Consider the following 17,782-nt stretch of genomic DNA (forward strand, 5'->3'; position numbering starts at 1 on the left):
GAGTGTGGAACATTGCTTTCAAGTGATCGCTGTTCTGTCATGTTGACGCCGAGTGAATCTTTCTTTGGCAACATGGGCAGGCTGACAGCAGTGCGAGCGAAAGTAATGGCAAATTTCTTGACTTATTTCTGAATGTGAATGTTCTTTAGAAAAGGGATGCGGCGTTGCTTCTCGCCCGTGTAAAGGTCACGCATTCCAGACGTGGTTATGAGCGAACAGTTGCCGCAAGTGTTTGAAAAGAGCAAGAGAGGAAGCAGCCCTGCCCCGTGTGAGGATCAAACTCAGGCCCTTCAGATGACGAGACTGACGCACTACCAATTACGCCAACAAGCCCAGCTGCAGTACACACACCGGAAAGTTTGCCTCACATGGATTTCAGTCGCCCGTTCCCTAATCTTTAGACGCCCTCTGCTGAATGTTGCATTTGCCTTTTGATCTCACCGATACATTTTTGGTCTGTTTCTGTTGCGAGTCCGTCTTTCAGATCTCACCTAGCACAAGTCTCTGTGGCTGAAGTGGCCTCTCTGCTTCAGCATCGTGCCCTCACTCAGCCATTAAAAATGTCACTCGGACTTCTGACATGCTGACATGAAATGTCAAGAGAGAGGGGCGGAGTGACGCTTAAGCCAGAGAGAAGAAGAAAAGGGGGCGTGGCTGCGAAACGCTTGACAGCTGCACGATGCTCTCCTTGTAAGGCGGGACCACAGGCTAAAGGACACCTTTCGGCACATCAAGCTCTAAGCACACACCTGGAGGATGCGGGAATTGATCCTGCTATCTCCCACATGCAAAGCAAGCGCTGTACCATACAAGCCAACCCCCCTCGCTGGGACTTATGCCTCGGCGTCACCTAGTGCCGCTTGTTCCCCTCTTACCGGGCACAGTTCACTGCCCTTCGTCTGCAAGGCAGTCGTGTAATTGCAGCTTTCTTGACTTATTGATGAAGGTCTGACTGGACGAGCGAATGGCGCCTCTCCCCATCCTCAAGCTCGCTGACAGATTGAAATGGAAAGTGCTGCTGTGGCTCGTTGGTCTAGTGGTATGATTCTCGCTTAGGGTGCGAGAGGTCCCGGGTTCAACTCCCGGACGAGCCCTTGTGTGCTCTCTTCCTCCTCCTCCACAAGACTGGGAACTGATATCCACATCACTTCGCAGCGTCTGCTTATGGCAAACGATGGAATGTGACTAATGACTGAACGAGCCTGGTGAATTCTCATCACGTGGCACAATGAGAGCGTGCAGTCAGCTGTCCAAGGCGGCAACCTCATTGCTCGTTCAAAAGAACACGTACTGAAAACTCATCACCACTGTGTCGTAGATGAGCACCGCGATCGCTTGTTGTCATGCGTCCTTACTTGGGAAATGCAGAAGCAAAAAATGCCCTCTCTCAGCCACCGAAACGTGTGCGGCTCGCCTTGCGCTCTCTGCGCCTCACATATTTGTCGAGCTGTCTGCTCTTCTTTCTGTTGAAGTAATCAAGTTACGGGGCGTCCTGCAGCCTATGATGTTCTCACTGAGAGCTTTCAAGATTTGAAGGAAAACTACGAGCTTGATGGCTCAAGTCGAACGAATGTGATTGTTAAGCAATCGATGATCAAAAGCACGTCTTCTAACAATTCGTGAGAGTATTATCAGCACTGTTTTCACTCGGATATACTTTTCACTTGCTAAGCTGACAAATTGGACGAGAAAATGCCGGAGACGCACTCAGTGCAGACTGAGGTTGGGAAGGAGGTGTGGCCCTTCAACGCTTGACAACTGAAGGACATTCTCTCCGCAACGGAGGAGCACCTGTCAGAAGTCGCAGAAGCTAAACAAGAGCACCGGGCTTCCGGAGATCCAAACTCAGACCTGGAGGATGCGGGCATCGATCCCGCTACCTCTTGCATGCTAAGCGAGCGCTCAACCATTTGAGCTAATCCCCCTCGCTTCATGCGTCTCGGCATCATGTCTTACCGCCTCTGCCCCTCTTACCGGGCACCGCCCACTGCCCTTGGTCTGCAAGGCAGTCCTTTCAAGTGCGATAACGACGCTGAGACCTTCGTTGCCTATTGTACGAGCTGAACTTTTGTGCTCATCAATTCAACGCTCTTTCCATCAACTCATCTTGTCTTTTGACGCTTCGTGTTTTGCGCTCCTTTGACTATCGGCATATCGGGTGACTGCAAACACTGAAGTTCTTGCTTACGGAGTGTGGAACATTGCTTTCAAGTGTTCGCTGTTCTGTCATGTTGACGCCGAGTGAATCTTTCTTTGGCAACATGGGCAGGCTGACAGCAGTGCGAGCGAAAGTAATGGCAAATTTCTTGACTTATTTCTGAATGTGAATGTTCTTTAGAAAAGGGATGCGGCGTTGCTTCTCGCCCGTGTAAAGGTCACGCATTCCAGACGTGGTTATGAGCGAACAGTTGCCGCAAGTGTTTGAAAAGAGCAAGAGAGGAAGCAGCCCTGCCCCGTGTGAGGATCAAACTCAGGCCCTTCAGATGACGAGACTGACGCACTACCAATTACGCCAACAAGCCCAGCTGCAGTACACACACCGGAAAGTTTGCCTCACATGGATTTCAGTCGCCCGTTCCCTAATCTTTAGACGCCCTCTGCTGAATGTTGCATTTGCCTTTTGATCTCACCGATACATTTTTGGTCTGTTTCTGTTGCGAGTCCGTCTTTCAGATCTCACCTAGCACAAGTCTCTGTGGCTGAAGTGGCCTCTCTGCTTCAGCATCGTGCCCTCACTCAGCCATTAAAAATGTCACTCGGACTTCTGACATGCTGACATGAAATGTCAAGAGAGAGGGGCGGAGTGACGCTTAAGCCAGAGAGAAGAAGAAAAGGGGGTGTGGCTGCGAAACGCTTGACAGCTGCACGATGCTCTCCATGTAAGGCGGGACCACAGGCTAAAGGACACCTTTCGGCACATCAAGCTCTAAGCACACACCTGGAGGATGCGGGAATTGATCCTGCTATCTCCCACATGCAAAGCAAGCGCTGTACCATACAAGCCAACCCCCCTCGCTGGGACTTATGCCTCGGCGTCACCTAGTGCCGCTTGTTCCCCTCTTACCGGGCACAGTTCACTGCCCTTCGTCTGCAAGGCAGTCGTGTAATTGCAGCTTTCTTGACTTATTGATGAAGGTCTGACTGGACGAGCGAATGGCGCCTCTCCCCATCCTCAAGCTCGCTGACAGATTGAAATGGAAAGTGCTGCTGTGGCTCGTTGGTCTAGTGGTATGATTCTCGCTTAGGGTGCGAGAGGTCCCGGGTTCAACTCCCGGACGAGCCCTTGTGTGCTCCTTTCCTCCTCTTCCACAAGACTGGGAACTGATATCCACATCACTTCGCAGCGTCTGCTTATAGCAAACGATGGAATGTGACTAATGACTGAACGAGCCTGGTGAATTCTCATCACGTGGCACAATGAGAGTGTGCAGTCAGCTGTCCAAGGCGGCAACCTCATTGCTCGTTCAAAAGAACACGTATTGAAAACTCATCACCACTGTGTCGTAGATGAGCACCGCGATCGCTTGTTGTCATGCGTCCTTACTTGGGAAATGCAGAAGCAAAAACTGCCCTCTCTCAGCCACCGAAACGTGTGCGGCTCGCCTTGCGCTCTCTGCGCCTCACATATTTGTCGAGCTGTCTGCTCTTCTTTCTGTTGAAGTAATCAAGTTACGGGGCGTCCTGCAGCCTATGATGTTCTCACTGAGAGCTTTCAAGATTTGAAGGAAAACTACGAGCTTGATGGCTCAAGTCGAACGAATGTGATTGTTAAGCAATCGATGATCAAAAGCACGTCTTCTAACAATTCGTGAGAGTATTATCAGCACTGTTTTCACTCGGATATACTTTTCACTTGCTAAGCTGACAAATTGGACGAGAAAATGCCGGAGACGCACTCAGTGCAGACTGAGGTTGGGAAGGAGGTGTGGCCCTTCAACGCTTGACAACTGAAGGACATTCTCTCCGCAACGGAGGAGCACCTGTCAGAAGTCGCAGAAGCTAAACAAGAGCACCGGGCTTCCGGAGATCCAAACTCAGACCTGGAGGATGCGGGCATCGATCCCGCTACCTCTTACATGCTAAGGGAGCGCTCCACCATTTGAGCTAATCCCCCTCGCTTCATGCGTCTCGGCATCATGTCTTACCGCCTCTGCCCCTCTTACCGGGCACCGCCCACTGCACTTGGTCTGCAAGGCAGTCCTTTCAAGTGCGATGATGACGCTGAGACCTTCGTTGCCTATTGTACGAGCTGAACTTTTGTGCTCATCAATTCAACGCTCTTTCCATCAACTGATCTTGTCTTTTGACGCTTCGTGTTTTGCGCTCCTTTGACTATCGGCATATCAGGTGACTGCAAACACTGAAGTTCTTGCTTACGGAGTGTGGAACATTGCTTTCAAGTGATCGCTGTTCTGTCATGTTGACGCCGAGTGAATCTTTCTTTGGCAACATGGGCAGGCTGACAGCAGTGCGAGCGAAAGTAATGGCAAATTTCTTGACTTATTTCTGAATGTGAATGTTCTTTAGAAAAGGGATGCGGCGTTGCTTCTCGCCCGTGTAAAGGTCACGCATTCCAGACGTGGTTATGAGCGAACAGTTGCCGCAAGTGTTTGAAAAGAGCAAGAGAGGAAGCAGCCCTGCCCCGTGTGAGGATCAAACTCAGGCCCTTCAGATGACGAGACTGACGCACTACCAATTACGCCAACAAGCCCAGCTGCAGTACACACACCCGAAAGTTTGCCTCACATGGATTTCAGTCGCCCGTTCCCTAATCTTTAGACGCCCTCTGCTGAATGTTGCATTTGCCTTTTGATCTCACCGATACATTTTTGGTCTGTTTCTGTTGCGAGTCCGTCTTTCAGATCTCACCTAGCACAAGTCTCTGTGGCTGAAGTGGCCTCTCTGCTTCAGCATCGTGCCCTCACTCAGCCATTAAAAATGTCACTCGGACTTCTGACATGCTGACATGAAATGTCAAGAGAGAGGGGCGGAGTGACGCTTAAGCCAGAGAGAAGAAGAAAAGGGGGCGTGGCTGCGAAACGCTTGACAGCTGCACGATGCTCTCCATGTAAGGCGGGACCACAGGCTAAAGGACACCTTTCGGCACATCAAGCTCTAAGCACACACCTGGAGGATGCGGGAATTGATCCTGCTATCTCCCACATGCAAAGCAAGCGCTGTACCATACAAGCCAACCCCCCTCGCTGGGACTTATGCCTCGGCGTCACCTAGTGCCGCTTGTTCCCCTCTTACCGGGCACAGTTCACTGCCCTTCGTCTGCAAGGCAGTCGTGTAATTGCAGCTTTCTTGACTTATTGATGAAGGTCTGACTGGACGAGCGAATGGCGCCTCTCCCCATCCTCAAGCTCGCTGACAGATTGAAATGGAAAGTGCTGCTGTGGCTCGTTGGTCTAGTGGTATGATTCTCGCTTAGGGTGCGAGAGGTCCCGGGTTCAACTCCCGGACGAGCCCTTGTGTGCTCCTTTCCTCCTCTTCCACAAGACTGGGAACTGATATCCACTTCGCAGCGTCTGCTTATAGCAAACGATGGAATGTGACTAATGACTGAACGAGCCTGGTGAATTCTCATCACGTGGCACAATGAGAGTGTGCAGTCAGCTGTCCAAGGCGGCAACCTCATTGCTCGTTCAAAAGAACACGTATTGAAAACTCATCACCACTGTGTCGTAGATGAGCACCGCGATCGCTTGTTGTCATGCGTCCTTACTTGGGAAATGCAGAAGAAAAAACTGCCCTCTCTCAGCCACCGAAACGTGTGCGGCTCGCCTTGCGCTCTCTGCGCCTCACATATTTGTCGAGCTGTCTGCTCTTCTTTCTGTTGAAGTAATCAAGTTACGGGGCGTCCTGCAGCCTATGATGTTCTCACTGAGAGCTTTCAAGATTTGAAGGAAAACTACAAGCTTGATGGCTCAAGTCGAACGAATGTGATTGTTAAGCAATCGATGATCAAAAGCACGTCTTCTAACAATTCGTGAGAGTATTATCAGCACTGTTTTCACTCGGATATACTTTTCACTTGCTAAGCTGACAAATTGGACGAGAAAATGCCGGAGACGCACTCAGTGCAGACTGAGGTTGGGAAGGAGGTGTGGCCCTTCAACGCTTGACAACTGAAGGACATTCTCTCCGCAACGGAGGAGCACCTGTCAGAAGTCGCAGAAGCTAAACAAGAGCACCGGGCTTCCGGAGATCCAAACTCAGACCTGGAGGATGCGGGCATCGATCCTGCTACCTCTTGCATGCTAAGCGAGCGCTCCACCATTTCAGCTAATCCCCCTCGCTTCATGCGTCTCGGCATCATGTCTTACCGCCTCTGCCCCTCTTACCGGGCACCGCACACTGCACTTGGTCTGCAAGGCAGTCCTTTCAAGTGCGATGATGACGCTGAGACCTTCGTTGCCTATTGTACGAGCTGAACTTTTGTGCTCATCAATTCAACGCTCTTTCCATCAACTGATCTTGTCTTTTGACGCTTCGTGTTTTGCGCTCCTTTGACTATCGGCATATCAGGTGACTGCAAACACTGAAGTTCTTGCTTACGGAGTGTGGAACATTGCTTTCAAGTGATCGCTGTTCTGTCATGTTGACGCCGAGTGAATCTTTCTTTGGCAACATGGGCAGGCTGACAGCAGTGCGAGCGAAAGTAATGGCAAATTTCTTGACTTATTTCTGAATGTGAATGTTCTTTAGAAAAGGGATGCGGCGTTGCTTCTCGCCCGTGTAAAGGTCACGCATTCCAGACGTGGTTATGAGCGAACAGTTGCCGCAAGTGTTTGAAAAGAGCAAGAGAGGAAGCAGCCCTGCCCCGTGTGAGGATCAAACTCAGGCCCTTCAGATGACGAGACTGACGCACTACCAATTACGCCAACAAGCCCAGCTGCAGTACACACACCCGAAAGTTTGCCTCACATGGATTTCAGTCGCCCGTTCCCTAATCTTTAGACGCCCTCTGCTGAATGTTGCATTTGCCTTTTGATCTCACCGATACATTTTTGGTCTGTTTCTGTTGCGAGTCCGTCTTTCAGATCTCACCTAGCACAAGTCTCTGTGGCTGAAGTGGCCTCTCTGCTTCAGCATCGTGCCCTCACTCAGCCATTAAAAATGTCACTCGGACTTCTGACATGCTGACATGAAATGTCAAGAGAGAGGGGCGGAGTGACGCTTAAGCCAGAGAGAAGAAGAAAAGGGGGCGTGGCTGCGAAACGCTTGACAGCTGCACGATGCTCTCCATGTAAGGCGGGACCACAGGCTAAAGGACACCTTTCGGCACATCAAGCTCTAAGCACACACCTGGAGGATGCGGGAATTGATCCTGCTATCTCCCACATGCAAAGCAAGCGCTGTACCATACAAGCCAACCCCCCTCGCTGGGACTTATGCCTCGGCGTCACCTAGTGCCGCTTGTTCCCCTCTTACCGGGCACAGTTCACTGCCCTTCGTCTGCAAGGCAGTCGTGTAATTGCAGCTTTCTTGACTTATTGATGAAGGTCTGACTGGACGAGCGAATGGCGCCTCTCCCCATCCTCAAGCTCGCTGACAGATTGAAATGGAAAGTGCTGCTGTGGCTCGTTGGTCTAGTGGTATGATTCTCGCTTAGGGTGCGAGAGGTCCCGGGTTCAACTCCCGGACGAGCCCTTGTGTGCTCTTTTCCTCCTCTTCCACAAGACTGGGAACTGATATCCACATCACTTCGCAGCGTCTGCTTATAGCAAACGATGGAATGTGACTAATGACTGAACGAGCCTGGTGAATTCTCATCACGTGGCACAATGAGAGCGTGCAGTCAGCTGTCCAAGGCGGCAACCTCATTGCTCGTTCAAAAGAACACGTACTGAAAACTCATCACCACTGTGTCGTAGATGAGCACCGCGATCGCTTGTTGTCATGCGTCCTTACTTGGGAAATGCAGAAGCAAAAACTGCCCTCTCTCAGCCACCGAAACGTGTGCGGCTCGCCTTGCGCTCTCTGCGCCTCACATATTTGTCGAGCTGTCTGCTCTTCTTTCTGTTGAAGTAATCAAGTTACGGGGCGTCCTGCAGCCTATGATGTTCTCACTGAGAGCTTTCAAGATTTGAAGGAAAACTACGAGCTTGATGGCTCAAGTCGAACGAATGTGATTGTTAAGCAATCGATGATCAAAAGCACGTCTTCTAACAATTCGTGAGAGTATTATCAGCACTGTTTTCACTCGGATATACTTTTCACTTGCTAAGCTGACAAATTGGACGAGAAAATGCCGGAGACGCACTCAGTGCAGACTGAGGTTGGGAAGGAGGTGTGGCCCTTCAACGCTTGACAACTGAAGGACATTCTCTCCGCAACGGAGGAGCACCTGTCAGAAGTCGCAGAAGCTAAACAAGAGCACCGGGCTTCCGGAGATCCAAACTCAGACCTGGAGGATGCGGGCATCGATCCCGCTACCTCTTGCATGCTAAGCGAGCGCTCAACCATTTCAGCTAATCCCCCTCGCTTCATGCGTCTCGGCATCATGTCTTACCGCCTCTGCCCCTCTTACCGGGCACCGCCCACTGCCCTTGGTCTGCAAGGCAGTCCTTTCAAGTGCGATAACGACGCTGAGACCTTCGTTGCCTATTGTACGAGCTGAACTTTTGTGCTCATCAATTCAACGCTCTTTCCATCAACTCATCTTGTCTTTTGACGCTTCGTGTTTTGCGCTCCTTTGACTATCGGCATATCGGGTGACTGCAAACACTGAAGTTCTTGCTTACGGAGTGTGGAACATTGCTTTCAAGTGATCGCTGTTCTGTCATGTTGACGCCGAGTGAATCTTTCTTTGGCAACATGGGCAGGCTGACAGCAGTGCGAGCGAAAGTAATGGCAAATTTCTTGACTTATTTCTGAATGTGAATGTTCTTTAGAAAAGGGATGCGGCGTTGCTTCTCGCCCGTGTAAAGGTCACGCATTCCAGACGTGGTTATGAGCGAACAGTTGCCGCAAGTGTTTGAAAAGAGCAAGCAGCCCTGCCCCGTGTGAGGATCAAACTCAGGCCCTTCAGATGACGAGACTGACGCACTACCAATTACGCCAACAAGCCCAGCTGCAGTACACACACCGGAAAGTTTGCCTCACATGGATTTCAGTCGCCCGTTCCCTAATCTTTAGACGCCCTCTGCTGAATGTTGCATTTGCCTTTTGATCTCACCGATACATTTTTGGTCTGTTTCTGTTGCGAGTCCGTCTTTCAGATCTCACCTAGCACAAGTCTCTGTGGCTGAAGTGGCCTCTCTGCTTCAGCATCGTGCCCTCACTCAGCCATTAAAAATGTCACTCGGACTTCTGACATGCTGACATGAAATGTCAAGAGAGAGGGGCGGAGTGACGCTTAAGCCAGAGAGAAGAAGAAAAGGGGGCGTGGCTGCGAAACGCTTGACAGCTGCACGATGCTCTCCATGTAAGGCGGGACCACAGGCTAAAGGACACCTTTCGGCACATCAAGCTCTAAGCACACACCTGGAGGATGCGGGAATTGATCCTGCTATCTCCCACATGCAAAGCAAGCGCTGTACCATACAAGCCAACCCCCCTCGCTGGGACTTATGCCTCGGCGTCACCTAGTGCCGCTTGTTCCCCTCTTACCGGGCACAGTTCACTGCCCTTCGTCTGCAAGGCAGTCGTGTAATTGCAGCTTTCTTGACTTATTGATGAAGGTCTGACTGGACGAGCGAATGGCGCCTCTCCCCATCCTCAAGCTCGCTGACAGATTGAAATGGAAAGTGCTGCTGTGGCTCGTTGGTCTAGTGGTATGATTCTCGCTTAGGGTGCGAGAGGTCCCGGGTTCAACTCCCGGACGAGCCCTTGTGTGCTCTTTTCCTCCTCTTCCACAAGACTGGGAACTGATATCCACATCACTTCGCAGCGTCTGCTTATGGCAAACGATGGAATGTGACTAATGACTGAACGAGCCTGGTGAATTCTCATCACGTGGCACAATGAGAGCGTGCAGTCAGCTGTCCAAGGCGGCAACCTCATTGCTCGTTCAAAAGAACACGTATTGAAAACTCATCACCACTGTGTCGTAGATGAGCACCGCGATCGCTTGTTGTCATGCGTCCTTACTTGGGAAATGCAGAAGCAAAAACTGCCCTCTCTCAGCCACCGAAACGTGTGCGGCTCGCCTTGCGCTCTCTGCGCCTCACATATTTGTCGAGCTGTCTGCTCTTCTTTCTGTTGAAGTAATCAAGTTACGGGGCGTCCTGCAGCCTATGATGTTCTCACTGAGAGCTTTCAAGATTTGAAGGAAAACTACGAGCTTGATGGCTCAAGTCGAACGAATGTGATTGTTAAGCAATCGATGATCAAAAGCACGTCTTCTAACAATTCGTGAGAGTATTATCAGCACTGTTTTCACTCGGATATACTTTTCACTTGCTAAGCTGACAAATTGGACGAGAAAATGCCGGAGACGCACTCAGTGCAGACTGAGGTTGGGAAGGAGGTGTGGCCCTTCAACGCTTGACAACTGAAGGACATTCTCTCCGCAACGGAGGAGCACCTGTCAGAAGTCGCAGAAGCTAAACAAGAGCACCGGGCTTCCGGAGATCCAAACTCAGACCTGGAGGATGCGGGCATCGATCCCGCTACCTCTTGCATGCTAAGCGAGCGCTCAACCATTTCAGCTAATCCCCCTCGCTTCATGCGTCTCGGCATCATGTCTTACCGCCTCTGCCCCTCTTACCGGGCACCGCCCACTGCCCTTGGTCTGCAAGGCAGTCCTTTCAAGTGCGATAACGACGCTGAGACCTTCGTTGCCTATTGTACGAGCTGAACTTTTGTGCTCATCAATTCAACGCTCTTTCCATCAACTCATCTTGTCTTTTGACGCTTCGTGTTTTGCGCTCCTTTGACTATCGGCATATCGGGTGACTGCAAACACTGAAGTTCTTGCTTACGGAGTGTGGAACATTGCTTTCAAGTGATCGCTGTTCTGTCATGTTGACGCCGAGTGAATCTTTCTTTGGCAACATGGGCAGGCTGACAGCAGTGCGAGCGAAAGTAATGGCAAATTTCTTGACTTATTTCTGAATGTGAATGTTCTTTAGAAAAGGGATGCGGCGTTGCTTCTCGCCCGTGTAAAGGTCACGCATTCCAGACGTGGTTATGAGCGAACAGTTGCCGCAAGTGTTTGAAAAGAGCAAGAGAGGAAGCAGCCCTGCCCCGTGTGAGGATCAAACTCAGGCCCTTCAGATGACGAGACTGACGCACTACCAATTACGCCAACAAGCCCAGCTGCAGTACACACACCGGAAAGTTTGCCTCACATGGATTTCAGTCGCCCGTTCCCTAATCTTTAGACGCCCTCTGCTGAATGTTGCATTTGCCTTTTGATCTCACCGATACATTTTTGGTCTGTTTCTGTTGCGAGTCCGTCTTTCAGATCTCACCTAGCACAAGTCTCTGTGGCTGAAGTGGCCTCTCTGCTTCAGCATCGTGCCCTCACTCAGCCATTAAAAATGTCACTCGGACTTCTGACATGCTGACATGAAATGTCAAGAGAGAGGGGCGGAGTGACGCTTAAGCCAGAGAGAAGAAGAAAAGGGGGCGTGGCTGCGAAACGCTTGACAGCTGCACGATGCTCTCCATGTAAGGCGGGACCACAGGCTAAAGGACACCTTTCGGCACATCAAGCTCTAAGCACACACCTGGAGGATGCGGGAATTGATCCTGCTATCTCCCACATGCAAAGCAAGCGCTGTACCATACAAGCCAACCCCCCTCGCTGGGACTTATGCCTCGGCGTCACCTAGTGCCGCTTGTTCCCCTCTTACCGGGCACAGTTCACTGCCCTTCGTCTGCAAGGCAGTCGTGTAATTGCAGCTTTCTTGACTTATTGATGAAGGTCTGACTGGACGAGCGAATGGCGCCTCTCCCCATCCTCAAGCTCGCTGACAGATTGAAATGGAAAGTGCTGCTGTGGCTCGTTGGTCTAGTGGTATGATTCTCGCTTAGGGTGCGAGAGGTCCCGGGTTCAACTCCCGGACGAGCCCTTGTGTGCTCTTTTCCTCCTCTTCCACAAGACTGGGAACTGATATCCACATCACTTCGCAGCGTCTGCTTATAGCAAACGATGGAATGTGACTAATGACTGAACGAGCCTGGTGAATTCTCATCACGTGGCACAATGAGAGCGTGCAGTCAGCTGTCCAAGGCGGCAACCTCATTGCTCGTTCAAAAGAACACGTATTGAAAACTCATCACCACTGTGTCGTAGATGAGCACCGCGATCGCTTGTTGTCATGCGTCCTTACTTGGGAAATGCAGAAGCAAAAACTGCCCTCTCTCAGCCACCGAAACGTGTGCGGCTCGCCTTGCGCTCTCTGCGCCTCACATATTTGTCGAGCTGTCTGCTCTTCTTTCTGTTGAAGTAATCAAGTTACGGGGCGTCCTGCAGCCTATGATGTTCTCACTGAGAGCTTTCAAGATTTGAAGGAAAACTACGAGCTTGATGGCTCAAGTCGAACGAATGTGATTGTTAAGCAATCGATGATCAAAAGCACGTCTTCTAACAATTCGTGAGAGTATTATCAGCACTGTTTTCACTCGGATATACTTTTCACTTGCTAAGCTGACAAATTGGACGAGAAAATGCCGGAGACGCACTCAGTGCAGACTGAGGTTGGGAAGGAGGTGTGGCCCTTCAACGCTTGACAACTGAAGGACATTCTCTCCGCAACGGAGGAGCACCTGTCAGAAGTCGCAGAAGCTAAACAAGAGCACCGGGCTTCCGGAGATCCAAACTCAGACCTGGAGGATGCGGGCATCGATCCCGCTACCTCTTGCATGCTAAGCGAGCGCTCCACCATTTCAGCTAATCCCCCTCGCTTCATGCGTCTCGGCATCATGTCTTACCGCCTCTGCCCCTCTTACCGGGCACCGCCCACTGCACTTGGTCTGCAAGGCAGTCCTTTCAAGTGCGATGATGACGCTGAGACCTTCGTTGCCTATTGTACGAGCTGAACTTTTGTGCTCATCAATTCAACGCTCTTTCCATCAACTCATCTTGTCTTTTGACGCTTCGTGTTTTGCGCTCCTTTGACTATCGGCATATCAGGTGACTGCAAACACTGAAGTTCTTGCTTACGGAGTGTGGAACATTGCTTTCAAGTGATCGCTGTTCTGTCATGTTGACGCCGAGTGAATCTTTCTTTGGCAACATGGGCAGGCTGACAGCAGTGCGAGCGAAAGTAATGGCAAATTTCTTGACTTATTTCTGAATGTGAATGTTCTTTAGAAAAGGGATGCGGCGTTGCTTCTCGCCCGTGTAAAGGTCACGCATTCCAGACGTGGTTATGAGCGAACAGTTGCCGCAAGTGTTTGAAAAGAGCAAGAGAGGAAGCAGCCCTGCCCCGTGTGAGGATCAAACTCAGGCCCTTCAGATGACGAGACTGACGCACTACCAATTACGCCAACAAGCCCAGCTGCAGTACACACACCGGAAAGTTTGCCTCACATGGATTTCAGTCGCCCGTTCCCTAATCTTTAGACGCCCTCTGCTGAATGTTGCATTTGCCTTTTGATCTCACCGATACATTTTTGGTCTGTTTCTGTTGCGAGTCCGTCTTTCAGATCTCACCTAGCACAAGTCTCTGTGGCTGAAGTGGCCTCTCTGCTTCAGCATCGTGCCCTCACTCAGCCATTAAAAATGTCACTCGGACTTCTGACATGCTGACATGAAATGTCAAGAGAGAGGGGCGGAGTGACGCTTAAGCCAGAGAGAAGAAGAAAAGGGGGCGTGGCTGCGAAACGCTTGACAGCTGCACGATGCTCTCCATGTAAGGCGGGACCACAGGCTAAAGGACACCTTTCGGCACATCAAGCTCTAAGCACACACCTGGAGGATGCGGGAATTGATCCTGCTATCTCCCACATGCAAAGCAAGCGCTGTACCATACAAGCCAACCCCCCTCGCTGGGACTTATGCCTCGGCGTCACCTAGTGCCGCTTGTTCCCCTCTTACCGGGCACAGTTCACTGCCCTTCGTCTGCAAGGCAGTCGTGTAATTGCAGCTTTCTTGACTTATTGATGAAGGTCTGACTGGACGAGCGAATGGCGCCTCTCCCCATCCTCAAGCTCGCTGACAGATTGAAATGGAAAGTGCTGCTGTGGCTCGTTGGTCTAGTGGTATGATTCTCGCTTAGGGTGCGAGAGGTCCCGGGTTCAACTCCCGGACGAGCCCTTGTGTGCTCTTTTCCTCCTCTTCCACAAGACTGGGAACTGATATCCACATCACTTCGCAGCGTCTGCTTATAGCAAACGATGGAATGTGACTAATGACTGAACGAGCCTGGTGAATTCTCATCACGTGGCACAATGAGAGCGTGCAGTCAGCTGTCCAAGGCGGCAACCTCATTGCTCGTTCAAAAGAACACGTATTGAAAACTCATCACCACTGTGTCGTAGATGAGCACCGCGATCGCTTGTTGTCATGCGTCCTTACTTGGGAAATGCAGAAGCAAAAACTGCCCTCTCTCAGCCACCGAAACGTGTGCGGCTCGCCTTGCGCTCTCTGCGCCTCACATATTTGTCGAGCTGTCTGCTCTTCTTTCTGTTGAAGTAATCAAGTTACGGGGCGTCCTGCAGCCTATGATGTTCTCACTGAGAGCTTTCAAGATTTGAAGGAAAACTACGAGCTTGATGGCTCAAGTCGAACGAATGTGATTGTTAAGCAATCGATGATCAAAAGCACGTCTTCTAACAATTCGTGAGAGTATTATCAGCACTGTTTTCACTCAGATATACTTTTCACTTGCTAAGCTGACAAATTGGACGAGAAAATGCCGGAGACGCACTCAGTGCAGACTGAGGTTGGGAAGGAGGTGTGGCCCTTCAACGCTTGACAACTGAAGGACATTCTCTCCGCAACGGAGGAGCACCTGTCAGAAGTCGCAGAAGCTAAACAAGAGCACCGGGTTTCCGGAGATCCAAACTCAGACCTGGAGGATGCGGGCATCGATCCCGCTACCTCTTGCATGCTAAGCGAGCGCTCAACCATTTCAGCTAATCCACCTCGCTTCATGCGTCTCGGCATCATGTCTTACCGCCTCTGCCCCTCTTACCGGGCACCGCCCACTGCCCTTGGTCTGCAAGGCAGTCCTTTCAAGTGCGATAACGACGCTGAGACCTTCGTTGCCTATTGTACGAGCTGAACTTTTGTGCTCATCAATTCAACGCTCTTTCCATCAACTCATCTTGTCTTTTGACGCTTCGTGTTTTGCGCTCCTTTGACTATCGGCATATCGGGTGACTGCAAACACTGAAGTTCTTGCTTACGGAGTGTGGAACATTGCTTTCAAGTGATCGCTGTTCTGTCATGTTGATGCCGAGTGAATCTTTCTTTGGCAACATGGGCAGGCTGACAGCAGTGCGAGCGAAAGTAATGGCAAATTTCTTGACTTATTTCTGAATGTGAATGTTCTTTAGAAAAGGGATGCGGCGTTGCTTCTCGCCCGTGTAAAGGTCACGCATTCCAGACGTGGTTATGAGCGAACAGTTGCCGCAAGTGTTTGAAAAGAGCAAGCAGCCCTGCCCCGTGTGAGGATCAAACTCAGGCCCTTCAGATGACGAGACTGACGCACTACCAATTACGCCAACAAGCCCAGCTGCAGTACACACACCGGAAAGTTTGCCTCACATGGATTTCAGTCGCCCGTTCCCTAATCTTTAGACGCCCTCTGCTGAATGTTGCATTTGCCTTTTGATCTCACCGATACATTTTTGGTCTGTTTCTGTTGCGAGTCCGTCTTTCAGATCTCACCTAGCACAAGTCTCTGTGGCTGAAGTGGCCTCTCTGCTTCAGCATCGTGCCCTCACTCAGCCATTAAAAATGTCACTCGGACTTCTGACATGCTGACATGAAATGTCAAGAGAGAGGGGCGGAGTGACGCTTAAGCCAGAGAGAAGAAGAAAAGGGGGCGTGGCTGCGAAACGCTTGACAGCTGCACGATGCTCTCCATGTAAGGCGGGACCACAGGCTAAAGGACACCTTTCGGCACATCAAGCTCTAAGCACACACCTGGAGGATGCGGGAATTGATCCTGCTATCTCCCACATGCAAAGCAAGCGCTGTACCATACAAGCCAACCCCCCTCGCTAGGACTTATGCCTCGGTGTCACCTAGTGCCGCTTGTTCCCCTCTTACCGGGCACAGTTCACTGCCCTTCGTCTGCAAGGCAGTCGTGTAATTGCAGCTTTCTTGACTTATTGATGAAGGTCTGACTGGACGAGCGAATGGCGCCTCTCCCCATCCTCAAGCTCGCTGACAGATTGAAATGGAAAGTGCTGCTGTGGCTCGTTGGTCTAGTGGTATGATTCTCGCTTAGGGTGCGAGAGGTCCTGGGTTCAACTCCCGGACGAGCCCTCGTGTGCTCTTTTCCTCCTCTTCCACAAGACTGGGAACTGATATCCACATCACTTCGCAGCGTCTGCTTATGGCAAACGATGGAATGTGACTAATGACTGAACGAGCCTGGTGAATTCTCATCACGTGGCACAATGAGAGCGTGCAGTCAGCTGTCCAAGGCGGCAACCTCATTGCTCGTTCAAAAGAACACGTATTGAAAACTCATCACCACTGTGTCGTAGATGAGCACCGCGATCGCTTGTTGTCATGCGTCCTTACTTGGGAAATGCAGAAGGAAAAACTGCCCTCTCTCAGCCACCGAAACGTGTGCGGCTCGCCTTGCGCTCTCTGCGCCTCACATATTTGTCGAGCTGTCTGCTCTTCTTTCTGTTGAAGTAATCAAGTTACGGGGCATCCTGCAGCCTATGATGTTCTCACTGAGAGCTTTCAAGATTTGAAGGAAAACTACGAGCTTGATGGCTCAAGTCGAACGAATGTGATTGTTAAGCAATCGATGATCAAAAGCACGTCTTCTAACAATTCGTGAGAGTATTATCAGCACTGTTTTCACTCGGATATACTTTTCACTTGCTAAGCTGACAAATTGGACGAGAAAATGCCGGAGACGCACTCAGTGCAGACTGAGGTTGGGAAGGAGGTGTGGCCCTTCAACGCTTGACAACTGAAGGACATTCTCTCCGCAACGGAGGAGCACCCTGTCAGAAGTCGCAGGAGCTAAACAAGAGCACCGGGCTTCCGGAGATCCAAACTCAGACCTGGAGGATGCGGGCATCGATCCCGCTACCTCTTGCATGCTAAGCGAGCGCTCTACCATTTGAGCTAATCCCCCTCGCTTCATGCTTCTCGGCATCATGTCTTACCGCCTCTGCCCCTCTTACCGGGCACCGCCCACTGCCCTTGGTCTGCAAGGCAGTCCTTTCAAGTGCGATAACGACGCTGAGACCTTCGTTGCCTATTGTACGAGCTGAACTTTTGTGCTCATCAATTCAACGCTCTTTCCATCAACTCATCTTGTCTTTTGACGCTTCGTGTTTTGCGCTCCTTTGACTATCGGCATATCGGGTGACTGCAAACACTGAAGTTCTTGCTTACGGAGTGTGGAACATTGCTTTCAAGTGATCGCTGTTCTGTCATGTTGACGCCGAGTGAATCTTTCTTTGGCAACATGGGCAGGCTGACAGCAGTGCGAGCGAAAGTAATGGCAAATTTCTTGACTTATTTCTGAATGTGAATGTTCTTTAGAAAAGGGATGCGGCGTTGCTTCTCGCCCGTGTAAAGGTCACGCATTCCAGACGTGGTTATGAGCGAACAGTTGCCGCAAGTGTTTGAAAAGAGCAAGAGAGGAAGCAGCCCTGCCCCGTGTGAGGATCAAACTCAGGCCCT

The 17,782-nt window shown here is 50.9% G+C and overlaps 1 protein-coding gene and 8 non-coding genes across 9 annotated transcripts in view; all 9 read left to right on the top strand.

The window, feature by feature from the left end:
• The window catches only part of LOC138243434 (uncharacterized), a 421,149-nt gene that overhangs the window by 245,167 nt on the left and 158,200 nt on the right, over positions 1-17,782 (top strand). The gene's annotated exons all lie outside the window — the stretch shown is intronic.
• On the top strand, positions 1,023-1,094 carry trnap-agg (transfer RNA proline (anticodon AGG)). Its single transcript has one exon. It is a non-coding gene; the product is annotated as a tRNA-Pro (tRNA).
• Positions 3,212-3,283, top strand: trnap-agg (transfer RNA proline (anticodon AGG)). The gene has a single exon. It is a non-coding gene; the product is annotated as a tRNA-Pro (tRNA).
• trnap-agg (transfer RNA proline (anticodon AGG)) lies at positions 5,401-5,472 on the top strand. Its single transcript has one exon. It is a non-coding gene; the product is annotated as a tRNA-Pro (tRNA).
• On the top strand, positions 7,585-7,656 carry trnap-agg (transfer RNA proline (anticodon AGG)). Its single transcript has one exon. It is a non-coding gene; the product is annotated as a tRNA-Pro (tRNA).
• trnap-agg (transfer RNA proline (anticodon AGG)) lies at positions 9,766-9,837 on the top strand. The gene has a single exon. It is a non-coding gene; the product is annotated as a tRNA-Pro (tRNA).
• Positions 11,955-12,026, top strand: trnap-agg (transfer RNA proline (anticodon AGG)). The gene has a single exon. It is a non-coding gene; the product is annotated as a tRNA-Pro (tRNA).
• On the top strand, positions 14,144-14,215 carry trnap-agg (transfer RNA proline (anticodon AGG)). Its single transcript has one exon. It is a non-coding gene; the product is annotated as a tRNA-Pro (tRNA).
• trnap-agg (transfer RNA proline (anticodon AGG)) lies at positions 16,325-16,396 on the top strand. The gene has a single exon. It is a non-coding gene; the product is annotated as a tRNA-Pro (tRNA).

This window comes from Lepisosteus oculatus, chromosome 14 (genome assembly GCF_040954835.1).
Source record: "Lepisosteus oculatus isolate fLepOcu1 chromosome 14, fLepOcu1.hap2, whole genome shotgun sequence".
Taxonomy (NCBI): Eukaryota; Metazoa; Chordata; class Actinopteri; order Semionotiformes; family Lepisosteidae; genus Lepisosteus; species Lepisosteus oculatus.